We start from the raw sequence: 15,193 nt of genomic DNA on the forward strand, positions 1-15,193 counted from the left end.
CGGCTAGCCAAAGCACAATCTGTCTTTGACAAGCTTGATAATCAAGATGTAGTCTCGTGGTCTGCAATGATTGGTGGCTTTGGGGAGCAGCAACAGATTGAAGGGATTGAATTGCAGGCACCGATGACAGTCTTGCCTCCAACTGTCTGTGCTGCTGATGAGGATCCCTTGGAAGATTTTTGTGTGACCCGTAGCCCCGATGAGTTGCAGCAGCTCCAGCTCACCCTCAAGATCAACGGCGTGCCCTGCAAGCCTGCCCCGCTGCCGTGCAATCCTCTGACTTCGCTTCTCTAAATTCTTTGAAACAACTCCGTTTTACTTAGATTTTCCACTATAACTACGACTCTTTCAATTTCTCTCTCAAGCACTTCTCTTCAGTAGAAGTATTAACCTCCAAAGGACTACTCTCATTGTGATGCAACCATTTTGAAAGGAAATGACAACCTTCTATGCTTCCTTCGTTAATTTTTTTGATTTTGTAGGCTAGAGTTGTCCATTCAACCCCTTTCATAGTCTTGTCCATCCATACAAGGCCAAATTAAAGAATGGCGCTATCTGTAAATCTATTTGAGTAAAGGAGACTTTAGGAATCAACGTTTTTAACAACTAAGAAAAGCAGCAACTAATAAAAATCTATTTATTTCATATGAGTCTCATAGAATGGGCCCTTCGTTTGTGTTCTTAGCAAAACTTAACATGGATTAACTGTTAGTCAAGTATAGTTAAAAGTAATAGAAAATTTGTACCTCAAGAATCTTGTTGAGATGGCCATGAAGCAGTTGGGTATGCTTCATCACATCATGCATTGGGCACATTAAGTCATTATTGCCAATGTATACGACATCAATGTAGTTATAGCTTGTAGATCCACAGCTTCTTGCTCTCATTTCCTCCACCATCTACCCAGTGCTGAGCTAGCAAGAGGAAAGGGAGGAAAGCTCAAGGGTGTTGCACTATGAAGCTAAGAGGAGACAGAGAGTGGGCTTGTTTCTGCTTACAAAAGAGGAGTTTTTTCAAGCTTTAGGATGTTCTCGGATAGCATCATAGGCTTAGGAGGTTGTGTGTTGAATTTTTTGCAAAATCTAGTGCCAATTTTTTTAGAGGAGGCATGCCACATGGAATTGAATTATATTTGTTTCAAGTATGAAGAGATTGCTTGTGTCTTGTATTTTCATAATGGTTGTAAAATCTCATTTTATGTCAATTGAGTGTCAGATTTGTGGTAGTAAAAGTAATGTGCATGGCATAATTATTTTCTTTCACCATTGTTGCTATTGTATCAATTTGCTCGGATTTTTCTTCGCTTAATTTTTTTTGCTCGGTGATTAGAAACCCCCGACTGGCATAGGACCACACAAGTTTCTATAAACAAGATCTAGAGGACTCCCTAACTCCTTGTCCAAAGGCGCTGATATCAACCTAGTATGTTTGCCATAGAGACAATGCTCACAGAAAGAGAAGTTAGAGTAATCTAACACATAGATATAACCAAAACGTTGCAAGTCTTTCATTCCCTTTTGACTCATATGACCTAGCCAGCTATGCTACAACTCTATAGACGGCAACTAAGATACACAAATAGAATTCTCTTTCACGAAAGAAACATAAAGTAAGTACAATGAGCAAGACTTTTGGCCTTTAAGCATGACTAGATTTCCCTTCTTGATAATCCAAGAACCATGAGCAAATATGGTAGTGTAGCCCAAATCATCCAGCTGACATCAAACTCTTTGTCAATTTGGGTACATGTCTAACATTGTGCAACATAAACTCAGTGCCATTATGCATAGAAAACTATGCTTCCCACAACGCATATATCAAGCTTATAATAATTGCCTAGCTTCACTGTGCCATGCGTGGCAATGTATGTAGAAAACCACTCCTTGTGAGGAGTCATGTGAAAACTAGCACCTGAGTCCACAATCCAATTTTGCCCATAACACGCGTCAAGAGCTAACAATGCATCATGACTCAAGTCCGATGTGAAAATCAGTACATCATTTGGCACATCAGAAACTGTCTCAATGGGTGGAGACTCAACCACATTAAGCTCTTCAATTTTCACGCTGCTTTTAGGTTTGTCAGACTTCGCTTTTTCCTTGCCTTTATCACGCTACATTGTGCGGAAATCTTTCTTCAAGTATCACTTTTTATGGCAGTAATAACACTCAACCTTTCTCATGTCTTTGCCGCGACTCTTGCTACGACCTTGCCTGCGATCTTGAGAACGACCGCGGCTACAACTATGCTACCTTTGCTTGTCATGATTTCCACTAGCCACATACGCATCACCATGACCACTCGCATCAAGAGATTGATGTCGAATATCCTCAGTGAGCAACGCACTAGCAACATCACCAAAAACTAGATGGCCATTAGGTGCAAAATTGCTTATGGCTGTGTTGAAGGTATCCCATGACGATGGTAGCGAACATAGCAAGAAAATGGCCTTCATTTCATCACCGAAATTGAGACCTTTTGAATTAATCTGTGAAAAGATGTTGAACTCCTTCAAGTGAGAACGAACATTAGTGCCCTCTTTCATGTTCATGCGCATCAGTTTCTTCATCAAGAAAACCTAGTTTGAGGAATTGTTACCATCCCATGTTGCACATAGAGCATCCCATAAATGTTTGGCATTGGTCTTATCCATTATGGTAAAGTAAATGGATTCACCAAGGTGCGGGCGAATGGTTTCCATGGCACGCTCATTCAAGTCTTCCCACTATTCATCAATGTACGCATTCTCTCTTCTTTCATGCAAGGGTGCTATCAAGCCTTTGTTGATCAAAATATCTTGCATACGCTGCCGCCAAATAACAAAGTTTGTGCCATCAAACATTTTGATATAGTACTTGATGAGTGCATGTGTGCATGGATGCGTGTGTGCGTGCGTGCGTCGTGCGGTGCGTGTGGGAAAAGGGGAAGAGCACAAGCCGATGCGGGTGGAGCAGCCTCACAAGACTCAAGATGAGGAGCTCCTTATTCTCATATATAATGAAGAATAAGGGTATGTACACACGTGGGCGGGAGGCCGGCAAACACTGAACGTCCGGGTGGGCATAAGGCGTAGCGCCTTTACCCGAACAATACCCCACTTAAAGGCGATACATCGATAAGAGAGGCCTACTAGCTAAGCTACTAGTACGTACAAGAAAGTAGGTGAGAGACTCTCTCAACCTACGTCCACTGGCTCACTCTATTGATCTACACGCAGTCGTATTGGCTTTGGTGGTAGGCTAGTGTGCAACTCACTGTAGAGCCTGCATGTATATCTCGCAGACAATTCTGTATGGTCTGCAAAGCTCCACGAAGCATCATGCTAGTGTTAGCCACCGTACGACTGACAATCACTGCTGCAAATGATCCCACTAAAGCTGCTAGGTTGGGCCTCGACAGTAACAAGTTGAACATGAGATGCCCGAACGCTTACAAAGAGTGGTTGTACTGGCCTCCCCTACGCTATCTGCAAACATTGCATCCTCAAGACTACCCATCACGTATGGATGTGTCAACACCGACACTGGGGAAGCTACATCCCTCTCACCCATAGGCAAAACTGTGCATCCTGGCACCAACTCATCAGCCTATAACATGAGCATGTCAAAAAACTCCATATCTGTCAGCTCTGTCTGTGTCTCTAGGGAGCAGACTTGCTCTACCTCTGCCTGTACAAAGTCTGACAACACCTGTTGTGTCTCATTAGAGCACTGCCACTCTATCTCTGTCTCTACAGAGTCTACTAGCACGTTTTGCACAGCTAAATGCTCTGTCTCCCGAGCATGATGGAGATCATTGGCGAAAAGGACACGTCTCGTCTCTCGCTCAAAGCATGCTAGCAACAAAATTGAAACTACACCGTCTCGAACCTCAGACACATGCATAGGATATACCAGGCTGCTGTGGGCTCCTCTAGTAATCACTAGTGAACCGCAATGCATCTAGAAAGACTGCTCTCTAAGAAGTACCTCACAATCAAAAGCTGTCAATTGTCTCATTTAGATTAAGCTCTGTCTCAACTAAGGAATATAGTGCACATGTCGTAGCGTGTATGACGCAGCATTGGGCAATGACAAACAAACATCTCCTGCACCCTTTATGTCAAACACCGAACATCGGCCAAGTGCACACAGCCAAGTCTCCCACTAGAAAATGTGCTAAACCACTCACGACATGGTGTGATGTGGAAAATTGCATCGCTATCTAGTAACCACCGTGGAGAAAGTGTGTTAACCATAGACAAATCTACAAGAGGTACACTAGAGTCAAGCGTGACATCACCGTCATTGGCATAGACTGCCACTGGAACTGCCTCTCTAACATCTGTCAAAGCTGTATTTGCATCTCGCATACCTCTCCGCTGCTATCTCATACATCTGAAACAACGGCGTCTAATGTGCCCTGTGTGATCGCAATGCCAACAACGCATGTATTGGCAAGAATGAGACTGTTGACTCTCAATGTCCCACATGTTTGCTGCCATAAGTGAATGCCAAAATGGCAACAAAGTGGGAGATCACTCGACCACTATGCCAATCAAGCATAAACCAACCAATAGCTCAATAGTGAAAACCTGTAACCTGCATGATGTAGTCTCACGCTCGTAATATGCGTCGATGTGAGAACATGAAGCAAAATCAAAGGAAACCTGTAACCACTATGAGCATACCATAAATGTATGGCTAAGAACCAAAGTATGGCGAGAAATCTGGGAAAAAATTGATAGAATCTCCCCTGGAAACTGAGCAAAACCTCAAGTACAATCTCAACCATAAACCATGCCAAACTGGCAACAAAGTGGGAGGTAACTCCACCACTACACAATGATCAAAAGCATGATCAAACACATCAAAATCGATGCTCACATATGCATAAAGCCAACTCCACAATCTGCAAACTCTGCAAGCATAAACTGGGACTAATTGCTCAGCTGAGCGTAAAGCGCATAACCATATACGCAAGTAGAGTGAAAACGCATCCCACAAGAGAAACTGCCTGCAAATATCTGCAAAAAATATATGAAACCTGTGACTAGCATAGTCTGTAGCCACACAAGCATGCACAATCCTCACTCCTGCGAGAGTGGGTAAGAACACCAAATTGTGTCCAAACTAACAAAACCTGTCAAAATTTGTCAAAGTGAGAGTAAGCACTCGATCACTGTCAAAGTGGGAATATATCGACTGCAATACAAGATGGCATAACACTGCGAACTTTTATGGCGAGAATACAGGGAAAAAAGAACAGGATTTCCTTTACAAAATGAGTCAAAACTCAACGCAAACCGCAAGCCAAAAAACCGCACATGACTACCAGAGTGGGAATCAACTCGACCACTACACCATCAAAGAGCAAATTGTGAATATGTGCAAACCATGGCGAGAATCTGGGAAAGATCTGGCAGAGTTTCCCCTGGAAATTGACTAAAAACTCAAAAAATCTCACCAAATTGCATATTAACTAGACACACAGTGTCTCAGTTAACAGATCCACAAATGGTCTACATATGCTGCTAAATGCGTGGCAAACTTGCTCACTCCTAAACCGCGGTGGCTCCTATGGAGCTGTGTATATCAAGAAACACTATATCTATGACATCGTTGTATCAACATATAAGCATAATAGCCTAAACTGCACAAACTGTACGAAAAAATGTCTCTATTGCTCCACACAAGAACTGCTCCAACTTGTAAGCCCAAAAATGTTGAAGAACTGGCAACTATACTCATTCGATCGGTAAACACGGTTCAGATCGGAAAACTGTCAAGAGCTGTCATAGCCTAAAACTGCACCAAACTGTACGAAAAATGCTCTCTAGTGCTCCACACAAGCTGCTCGCAACTTGTAAGCAAAACTGTTGAAGAACTGGCAACTACTACCTCATCGATCGGTAAACACGTCGATCGGAAAAACCTGTCAAGAGCTGTGTGTGCTCAAGGGAGAAATCCGCTCTGGAATGGTCCGTCAGAGCTGTATCTGTCGGTATGTGCTGTCAAAGCCGAAACTGGAGATGATCGTCAAAGTCGTAAATCTGGGGATGACCATTGGAATCGTCTTCCGCCGCTGGGCGAAAGTACCAATGCTATGGCTGCCTGTGGTCGAAGTTGAGAAAACATTCGATGTCAGCTTTCGTCGCCGGGCGAAAGCGCACTAGTCGAATAGCCACAAATCGATGTCGAAACCTATGCGCCAAGCCGAGCCGTCAATGCTCGAGACCGTAGAAGATGCTAGAAGACCGAACTTGGGCTGATGCCGGATAACGCCAGGCTTACTCGCCTACACGTAGCCAGTGTGTTCTCACACAGTTCGCTTTCTCTCAATCTCCTTTCATTCTCCAAGCAGTTGTACACCAAACTGTCTTGAAGAACATAGTCTCTGTGTTTTGGATTTTCGACCCACCTGCACTCTGAATCAGAAAACGATTTCTTCTACAAAGTTGTAGATCTACGTTTTGATAAAAAAAAGTTTTGAAATCGAAGCTTCTTAGCTCAAGCTATGGCCAAAATACTGAACAGCTGTCAAGCTATTCAGTATTGAGCGATCTGCATCTCAGTGTCCCTAGCTTTTGTGCAGCCACGTGGAGATGGCCCTTGCCTATTTTATATATACGAGTGCGACCCCGTTCAAATGACGAGAGAGAGAGAGAGAGAGAGAGAGAGAGAGAGAGAGAGAGAGAGAGAGAGAGAGACGTGACGGATGTGAGCTCTCAACAGCTAATTTTTTAACAACTCGTCATTTAGTATATAGAGAGAAGATAGAAGAGAAGAGAAGAGTCGTCCTTTAGTATACATAGAGAAGAGTAGATATATAAAAAGAGCCATCGTTTAATATATAAAGAGAAGAGTAGATATATCTACTCTTTTTGTTGGCCTGTGGAAGGCCATAGGGTTCATTGTGCAAGGTTGTTGTAACATTGAGGCCGTTGGATTCTTTGGTTGGATGAACGCCACTGGCAAAGGTCTTTATAAAATAACTTTGTTGTCCCTTTTGTTTCCTTACATCACCTTCTTTGAGAGACAAGTGTCCTTAAGGGATTCAAAAGTCTTGTGAATAGAAAGCTAAAACTTTGGAATAGAAAGCTATTCTCCAAGGCAGTATTTACTTTGTCCGCATGCTTGAAAATGACTTTAGAGATCAAAATATTAAACAAAATATTCATAGGAGTTTGATCTTATGATGTAGTCTTCGAGAAAGTCCTTTTGTCTAAGTGGCAAGTTTTCTCCTTATACAAATACAAAATGGAAATACTAGTAGAAATTTTCAAATTTGCAAAATATTCGAACTATTTTCTAGCATATTTTATCGGTTTTTTCCTCCTTTGCCATCCTTTGGAACCGGCTAATCTCAGTTTTCAATCAGCTTAAGCCTAAGCTCAGACACACTGTACTTTTCTCAAACACTGAGGTATTGATAAACGATTCTCTCATTTGAGGATTTTTAAAAAAAATCACTTCACTAAATTGTTTAATTATTTTCTATGCTTATTTGAAAGCATTAAAATATTCTTTTGTTTTGATTTTTAATGTGTCTTTTTATTTTACTTCCTTTTTGTATTATTTTGTTTCAAAATACTGATGTGCAATGTGCACCATTTACCTTATTATTGGGGCCCCTGCATAATATATAAGCCATTTGCGAGTAGAGGGTACCGACTAGAAGAAAATAAAAAAATGGCCTGATTGAGATTTACCTTAAGTGTTATTTAAATTTTATAATATTAAATGGATCTTTTTATTTCATCTGTATATGGACAATACAATTTTATATTAAAACAATACAACTGCAACACTGATTAAGACCTACTTTCGATATATCTTTCCTCCCCCTTTACCTTCAACAAGCCATCGTGAGTCCTCACCTTGTTATATACTAAACGACTGTGAGTCATTCTTTTCTTTGGTGAGGGCTCACCGATCACCACCCCCCCCCCCCCCCCCCCCCTCTCTCTCTCTCTCCAACCGGAGGAAGAGTCACGCACTCATTATTATAACGTTCGCTTAATGACCACTAAGAACCAGTTCACCTAGGGCATGTGTTGCGCACTTGTTGGCAACCAACAACCGAGGCAGTTTTTGTTCACGTGAGGACGAGCTAGTCGTTGCCAACGTTGTGCGCAAACTGAAAAAGGTGCAAATTTTATGGCTTTTAGTGGATAGCATGGCAAAAATAACCAACTACATATGCTGTCCTTCCACAATTGCCTGCTCGCTCCACCTCTTGAGTAGGAGCAAGAGTGAAAACTAGCGAAGAAATTCTAGAAACCCCATCGCGTGAACTGAAAATGTTTGCAACTGCCAACCAGTTGCAAACCCAACGTCCATGTGAACTGGCTGTAAAACTTCGATCACTATGAACAAAAAAACGAGAACCAGTGGCCAAAGCCCATGATCAGGCTGCAAATGAGGGACAAGTCGTTGGCCGCCTCTGGACTGCATACCCTCTCTCTCTCTCTCACACACACATGCACACACGTGAGCAGTTCTTTTCATCGTCTCCGGTTTTGTGTCCACAGAGCGGCGGCAAATCCACTGACAAATTAAAAGGCAAGCATAGACGGGAAGAACATGATACGGAGTCGAAGGCAACGAGTTTTTGGTGTATGACTGAGCTAAAAGCCTCTGCTCAGAAGAAGGATTTGTACCAAGTCAGTAGGATACACACTAAGTGGGTTACTTCAGAAAGACACATATTTAGGAAACACATTGGTGAGTGTCTATGCCAAATGTGGTGCCCTGAGGAAAGCCCGAGAAGTTCTTGATGGGCTTCCTGTCTGCACTGGCATTACTTGGAGCGCGTTGATTGCAGGCTATGCCCAAAATGGCCGGGGCAAGGAAGCTCTGGGCTGTTTCCAACAGATGCAAAGCGAAGGCCTTTTTCCAGATGCAATCACCTATGCTTGTACCTTGAAGGCATGTCGCCTTACGCAAGACATTGACATGGGTGAGAGAATTCACGATGATATTGCTAGTCAGTGCCTGTTGGAGAAAGATGTCGTGCTTGGCGGTGCTTTGGTGGATATGTATGCCAAATGCGGTGCCCTCACAAAAGCACAAGAAGTTCTTGACGGGCTTCCTGTCCGGAATGTCGTGTCTTGGAGCGCGTTGATTGCAGGCTATGCCCAACATGGCTTTGGCAAGGAAGCTCTGGGCTGCTTCAACCAGATGCGAAGTGAAGGCCTTTTTCCAGATGCAGTCACCTATGCTTGCACCTTGGAGGCATGTGGCCTTACGCAAGACATTAACATGGGTGAGAGAATCCATGATGAGATTGCTAGTCAGGGGCTGCTGGAGAAACATGCTGTGCTTGGCAATGCTTTGGTCGATATGTATGCCAAATGTGGTGTGCTCAGGAAAGCACAAGAAGTTATTGATGAGCTTCCTGTCCGGTATGTCGTCACTTGGAGCGCGTTGATTGCGGGGTATGCCCGACATGGCAGTGGCAAGGAAGCTCTGGGCTGTTTTCGGCAGATGCGAAGGGAAGGCCTTTCTCCAAACGCAATCACCTATGCTTGCGTTTTGAAGGCATGTGGTCTTACGCAAGACGTTGACATGGGTGAGAGAATTTACAATGAGATTGCTAGTCAGGGGCTGTTGGAGAAAGATGTTGTGCTTGGCAATGCTTTGGTCGATATGTATGCCAAATGTGGTGCCCTCATGAAAACGCAAGAAGTTCTTGATGAGCTTCCTGTCCGGAATGTTGTATCTTGGAGCGCGTTGATTGCGGGATATGCCCAACATGGCAATGGCAAGGAAGCTTTGGGCTGTTTTCAACAGATGCGAAGCAGTCACCTATGCTTGCAGCTTGAAGGCCTGTGGCCTAATGCAAAACCTTGACATGGGTGAGAGAATTCACGATGAGATTTCTAGTCAGGGGTTGCTAGAGAAACTTGCCGTGCTTGTCAGTGCTTTGGTTGATATGTATGCCAAGTGTGGTGCGCTTAGGAAATCACGAGAAATTCTTGATAGGCATCCTGCCCGGAGTGTGGTCTCTTGGAACACATTGATTGCAGGATATACCCAACATGGCTTTGGCAAGGAAGCCCTCGGCTGTTTTGAACAGATGCAAAGGGAAAGCTTTTCTCCAGATGCAATCACCTGTGCTTGCACCTTGAAGGCATGTGGCCTTATGCAAGACGTTGACATGGGTGAGAGAATTCACTGCGAGATTGCTAGTCAGGGGCTGTTGGAGAAAGATGCCGTGCTTGGCGGTGCTTTGGTTGATATGTATGCCAAATGTGGTGCCCTCACGAAAGCACAAGGAGTTCTTGATGGGCTCCCTGTTCGGAATGTTGTCTCTTGGAGCTCATTGATTGCAGGATATGCCCAACATGGTAATGTCAAGGAAGCTCTGCGCTGTTTTTGCGAGATGCGAAGTGAGGGATTCTCACCAGACGATATCTCTTGGAGTGCTCTTATTGGAGGATATGCCGAGCAAGGGCTGGCCGAGGAAGCTCTAAACTGTTTTCGTTATATGCAACATGAGGGCACCTCCCCAACTGCAATCACTTTTCTTAGTGTGCTCAATGCATGCAGTCACTCAGGTCTACTGGAAGAGGGCCAAATGCTGTTTGATAGCATGAGGGAAAAATATGGCATTGTACCAGACAAAGAGCACTACACTTGCATGGTTGACCTTTTCGGACGGGCAAGGCATTTTGACAAAGTAATAAGAGTAATCAAGATGATGCCATTGTCTGATTATCCTCCAGTTTGGTCCGCTCTTCTAAGTGCTTGTCAAAAATCGGGAAACGTGGAGCTTGGAAGATGGGCCTTTGAGTGTGCAATAGAGGTAGATAACTGTAGTGCAGCAACATATGTCCTCATGAGTAACATTTATGCAGCTGCTGGCATGCAGGAGGCGGCACAAAACATTGAATGCATGAGAATCAGGACTGGTGCTCGGAAGAAGCCAGGACGTAGCTGCTGGATCGACGGAAGCGCAAAGGTTCATAAATTTGTGGTTGGGGATACCGAGCATCCACAAAGCAGACAAAACTGTTTGAAGCTACAAGATCTTGAACTTAGATTGTCCCTACAAGGGTATTGCCCAAACTTACATTGGGTCTCACAAAATATTCCCAAAGAAGTTTTTGGGTTGTCAGCATTCTGAGAAACTCGCCATTCCTTGTGCAATCATTTTTACACCACAAAGGACGGACATACGTGCATCATTGATACCAAAAGTAGAGAAATGTAAAATAGTGGTCAAAAGGATGCAAACTGCCTGCATGTTTTTGAAGATTATTACAAGTAAAAAAATCTTTGGGAAACGTCAATTAGGGTAACTCCAAGTTTCGTGGGTGCTTGTTGTGACAAATGGTCCCCCACTTTGCAGATTTCATGTATTCTAACAGTAGTGATAGCATGTATTCAGTAGCATGCGTCCATTGTCTCTTAGTACATTGAACACATGCATAAATAGATTTTGTTGACCTTGAAAGGAACTTGTCATTAACAATGCTATGCTGCCTATTTTTCCATGTCATTGTCGTTGTTTTAATTCCACATTGTTCTAATGAAATTTTTTAAGGTAGTCTAGGTCTCATAGAGCTTTATCTTGCCAAGTAGGAGTGGACAGGGCATCCAATTGCCCATGGCCCCTCCTCGTCTCTAATTGACACCCTCATTTTTTTTTAGGGGATCTACGGTTGAAAATCGATGTCGCTTTTCGGTGAAGATCACAACCATTATCCCGAATGTGAACTTGATGTAAACTAAATGTAAACTTGAACAAATGTGAACTCGTTGTGAACTTGCATGTATACTAGATGTAAACTCAGTGTGAACAAAGATTGCGGCAGGGTAGCACAATATAATGCTATCATTCTCCATGCCTATCAAAGCGCTCGCAACCACGTAGTGGTAAAGCCGTGGCCTTGGCAGGGGGAGGTTGCGAGGTGAGATCCCACCCCACCCTTATTTTTTCCTCCAAATGAATCGAACGGTCCACAATGAACAATCATATGGGACCGTAGATCCCCTCTAAAAAACGAGGGTGTCAAAGAAGACGTGGATTTCCCCTTGCAAGTTTGGAAGCAAATCCTTGAACAGCTATATCAAAACTTTAGTTTAGTATTATATGGGAATTAATGTAAAAATTCCAAGTGTGGTGGTTAAGGTTCCTAGCACGACGGAATACCAAAACATGGTTTTCTTTTCGAGGAATTGATGATCATTATACCTTGGTAAGCATTCGTTTACATAAGGAATTACAAAGTAAGAGAAATTGGCATGATGATAGAGAGTCGACGAAGCAACTTGAGAGGTATAACCACTCTCCATTCACTGTGCTTTAATTAAAAAAGACAAGGAATATTTGTGCAATGATAATGTAGAGTAGCCATAAAAGTTAAGGTTGGTGGAAAACTGATTAATCAAGTCAAATATGAAGGAATGCATATTGGATCCGGCTTACACACCTATGCCTTAGATTTATCATGAGAGGTGTACAATTGATTTTATCGACACTTGATTCCTACATTTTAAGCTGCCTTAGAAATGAGACCGAAGCTTGGGAGTGGAAGAATGGGGAGTGTAGCATGTGGATTTGCTAAACTACATGCTTGTGGTAGGGCCTTCCCATAGGGTCCTAATCGTGAAGCCACATGTGGATCTACTAACTACATGCTAGACATGTCGCAGGGCCTTGCCCTAGGGTCCTACCCATGTGGCCACATGTATTGACCATGTCCTTGTTCGTGTGGGGCCCTGTTCAAGCTCTCCTACTGTTAGAATACTATAGTGTTACTACGGGCATTCCTGCCAGAGAGGGATAGGTTGTCAACTCTCCACCCAACAATCGAGAGAATGAGGAGTGTCCTCATTCCCAGACCTTATATAGGAGTGTGTTATGCCATCCACATTGGTTTGGCCGCATGCTTTCCTACTGTTAGAATACTATAGTGTTACTACGGGCATTCCTGCCCTAGAGGGATAGGTTGTCAGCTCTCCACCCAGCCATCGAGAGAATGAGGAGTGTCCTCATTCCCAGACCTTATATAGAAGTGTGTTCTACCATCCACATTGGTTTGGCCGCTCAAACGATACAGTCGGACGGTCTCTACCTGAATCCCGTCCTCATGGCTCTATAGCTAGAGGGCAGTCGACCCCATCATAGCCATTATAAGCTATGTGACATTACCCCCACTTATAAATAGTTTTTGTCCTTGAAAAAAATATGGAAAAATATATTGGCAATCGCATTACGGTGTTCTCAAGTTGTCACTTCTTCGTCTGAGCTTGTTCACTGAACTAGTATCTCCTGGTACACTTTATGACATATTTGTCTATCTTGATACTATAGGATCCTTTTCGGTTCATGCGGTATCTTTGGTGGCTCTATCAAGTCCACCAAAATTTCTGGAGAAACTATGTTCTCCAACCGGTGAACTGATTTCTTTAGTTTACTAATCTGGAAGACAGGGTAAACTTGAGAACTCTCCAGTAACTCAAGTTTATATACTACATCCCCAATCTTCTTAAGAAATTTAATGAGACCCTAGTATCTAGGAGAAAATTTGTCACACTTTCCCATTTTCATGGTTTTCGACTTCACAAGAACCTTCAAGAATACAAAATCACCTTCTACAAATGTAACTTTTCTTCGCCCTTTATCAACAAACACCTTAGCATAATTTTGTGTGCAACAAATGATTTCTTTCAAGTTGCCCTCAACATGTCATTCATATCTTCAAGCAAATCTTTGATGACAACTGGAATCTTCTCCTTCTCTAGGCCTACAACTATAGAAGATCTCGGCTAGAAATCATACATCAACATGAATGGTGTGAAACTAGTTGCTGTGAATGGTTTGAACTGCTAGAAGCAAATTCAAAAATGGATAAATACTCTTCCCAATTTGATTGCTTCTTACTTACCTAAGAACGTAACATTTCCTCTAGGATTTGGTTAACTCTTTCGATTTGACCATCAGAGATGTAAAGTAATATCTAAATTTTTGAAGACTCCCTCCAAAAGTGGCTATTAAATTTTCTCTCTCTATCTGACATTATATTTGCGGGCATTCCATATAGCTTGTAGAGATGTTCAATTCTAGAGTTTTGCCAATTCTTCGTGGCAATAAACTTTTTCATTTTGGTTAACCTATCCAATACCACCCATGCCGAGTCATTACCTCCACTAGTTTTAGATAAAATGGTAATGAATCTATGGAAATGCTTTCCCATTTTTCTTGAGGAATCTCTAAAGGATGGAGTAGTACCCCAGCCTTGAGACGCGCATGTTTATTGACCTAACATGTTGATTACCTTGACTAGTCTTGGATAAACCGGTAATGAAATCTATAGAAATGCTTTTCCATTTTCCTTGAGGAATCTGTAAAGGAGGAAGTAGTATCCCAGCCTTGAGACGCGCATGTTTATTGACCTAACATGTTCATTACCTCGACTAGTCTTAGATAAACCGGTAATGAAATCTATAGAATGCTTTCCGATTTTCCTTGAGGAATCTCTAAAGGATGAAGTAGTATCCCACCCTTGAGATACACATGTTTATTGACCTAACACTCATTGCATTGCAACACATAAGTCTTGACGTCTCTAAATCAACTATGCCAATAAAATTATCTTTTAACTAGTGCATAGGTCTTCTGAATTCTCAGATGACCTATACTTGGACCGTGACTTTCTTTAAGAATGCATGCTCGAAAGTCACCGGTAGTTGGTATGCACACTCGACCTGAGGGCTCGGTTAGTCTCTTTGGACTAACTTTCGCTCCTCTACTCGTCGCCTCTACGGCCAATATCTTTGGACTAGCACTACATGCCGACGAGGAAGGTGATAGAGTCTGTGAGTTGGTGTGATCATGTACAATGTGCAAGACCTCTATAAAAGATGGATCGTGCTTACATAAGCCATGCAGTGACTCCAAAAACTTTTTTTTGAAAATAGTAAGGCTTAATTCATTTATTAAGGCATGCAACTAAGCGCATTCCTCTATCACTATGTTATATTTACCTCTTTGGTAACGTATTTAAAGATCAAACTCCTATAGGATCTTCACCCATGGAGCTTTTCTTCCCTTCGATTCAATTTGACTTGAAAGCCATTTCAGACTTTCATGGTCCATTCAGACCTCAAAAGTGACACCATATAAATAGTGTCTCCATTTTTAAGTGCATGTACTTCCGTCAGTAGCTCTTGCTTATAGGCCGAGTAGTTACATTGGTCACAAT

General features: G+C 42.7%; 1 pseudogene; it reads left to right on the top strand.

Annotated features, from left to right (window-relative positions):
- The first annotated feature begins 8,237 nt into the window (after positions 1-8,237).
- LOC147443322 (pentatricopeptide repeat-containing protein At2g03380, mitochondrial-like) lies at positions 8,238-11,479 on the top strand (annotated as a pseudogene).
- Positions 11,480-15,193: the final 3,714 nt, after the last annotated feature.

Source organism: Adiantum capillus-veneris, chromosome 14 (assembly GCF_014529385.1).
Source record: "Adiantum capillus-veneris isolate H3 chromosome 14, ASM1452938v2, whole genome shotgun sequence".
Classification (NCBI taxonomy): domain Eukaryota; kingdom Viridiplantae; phylum Streptophyta; class Polypodiopsida; order Polypodiales; family Pteridaceae; genus Adiantum; species Adiantum capillus-veneris.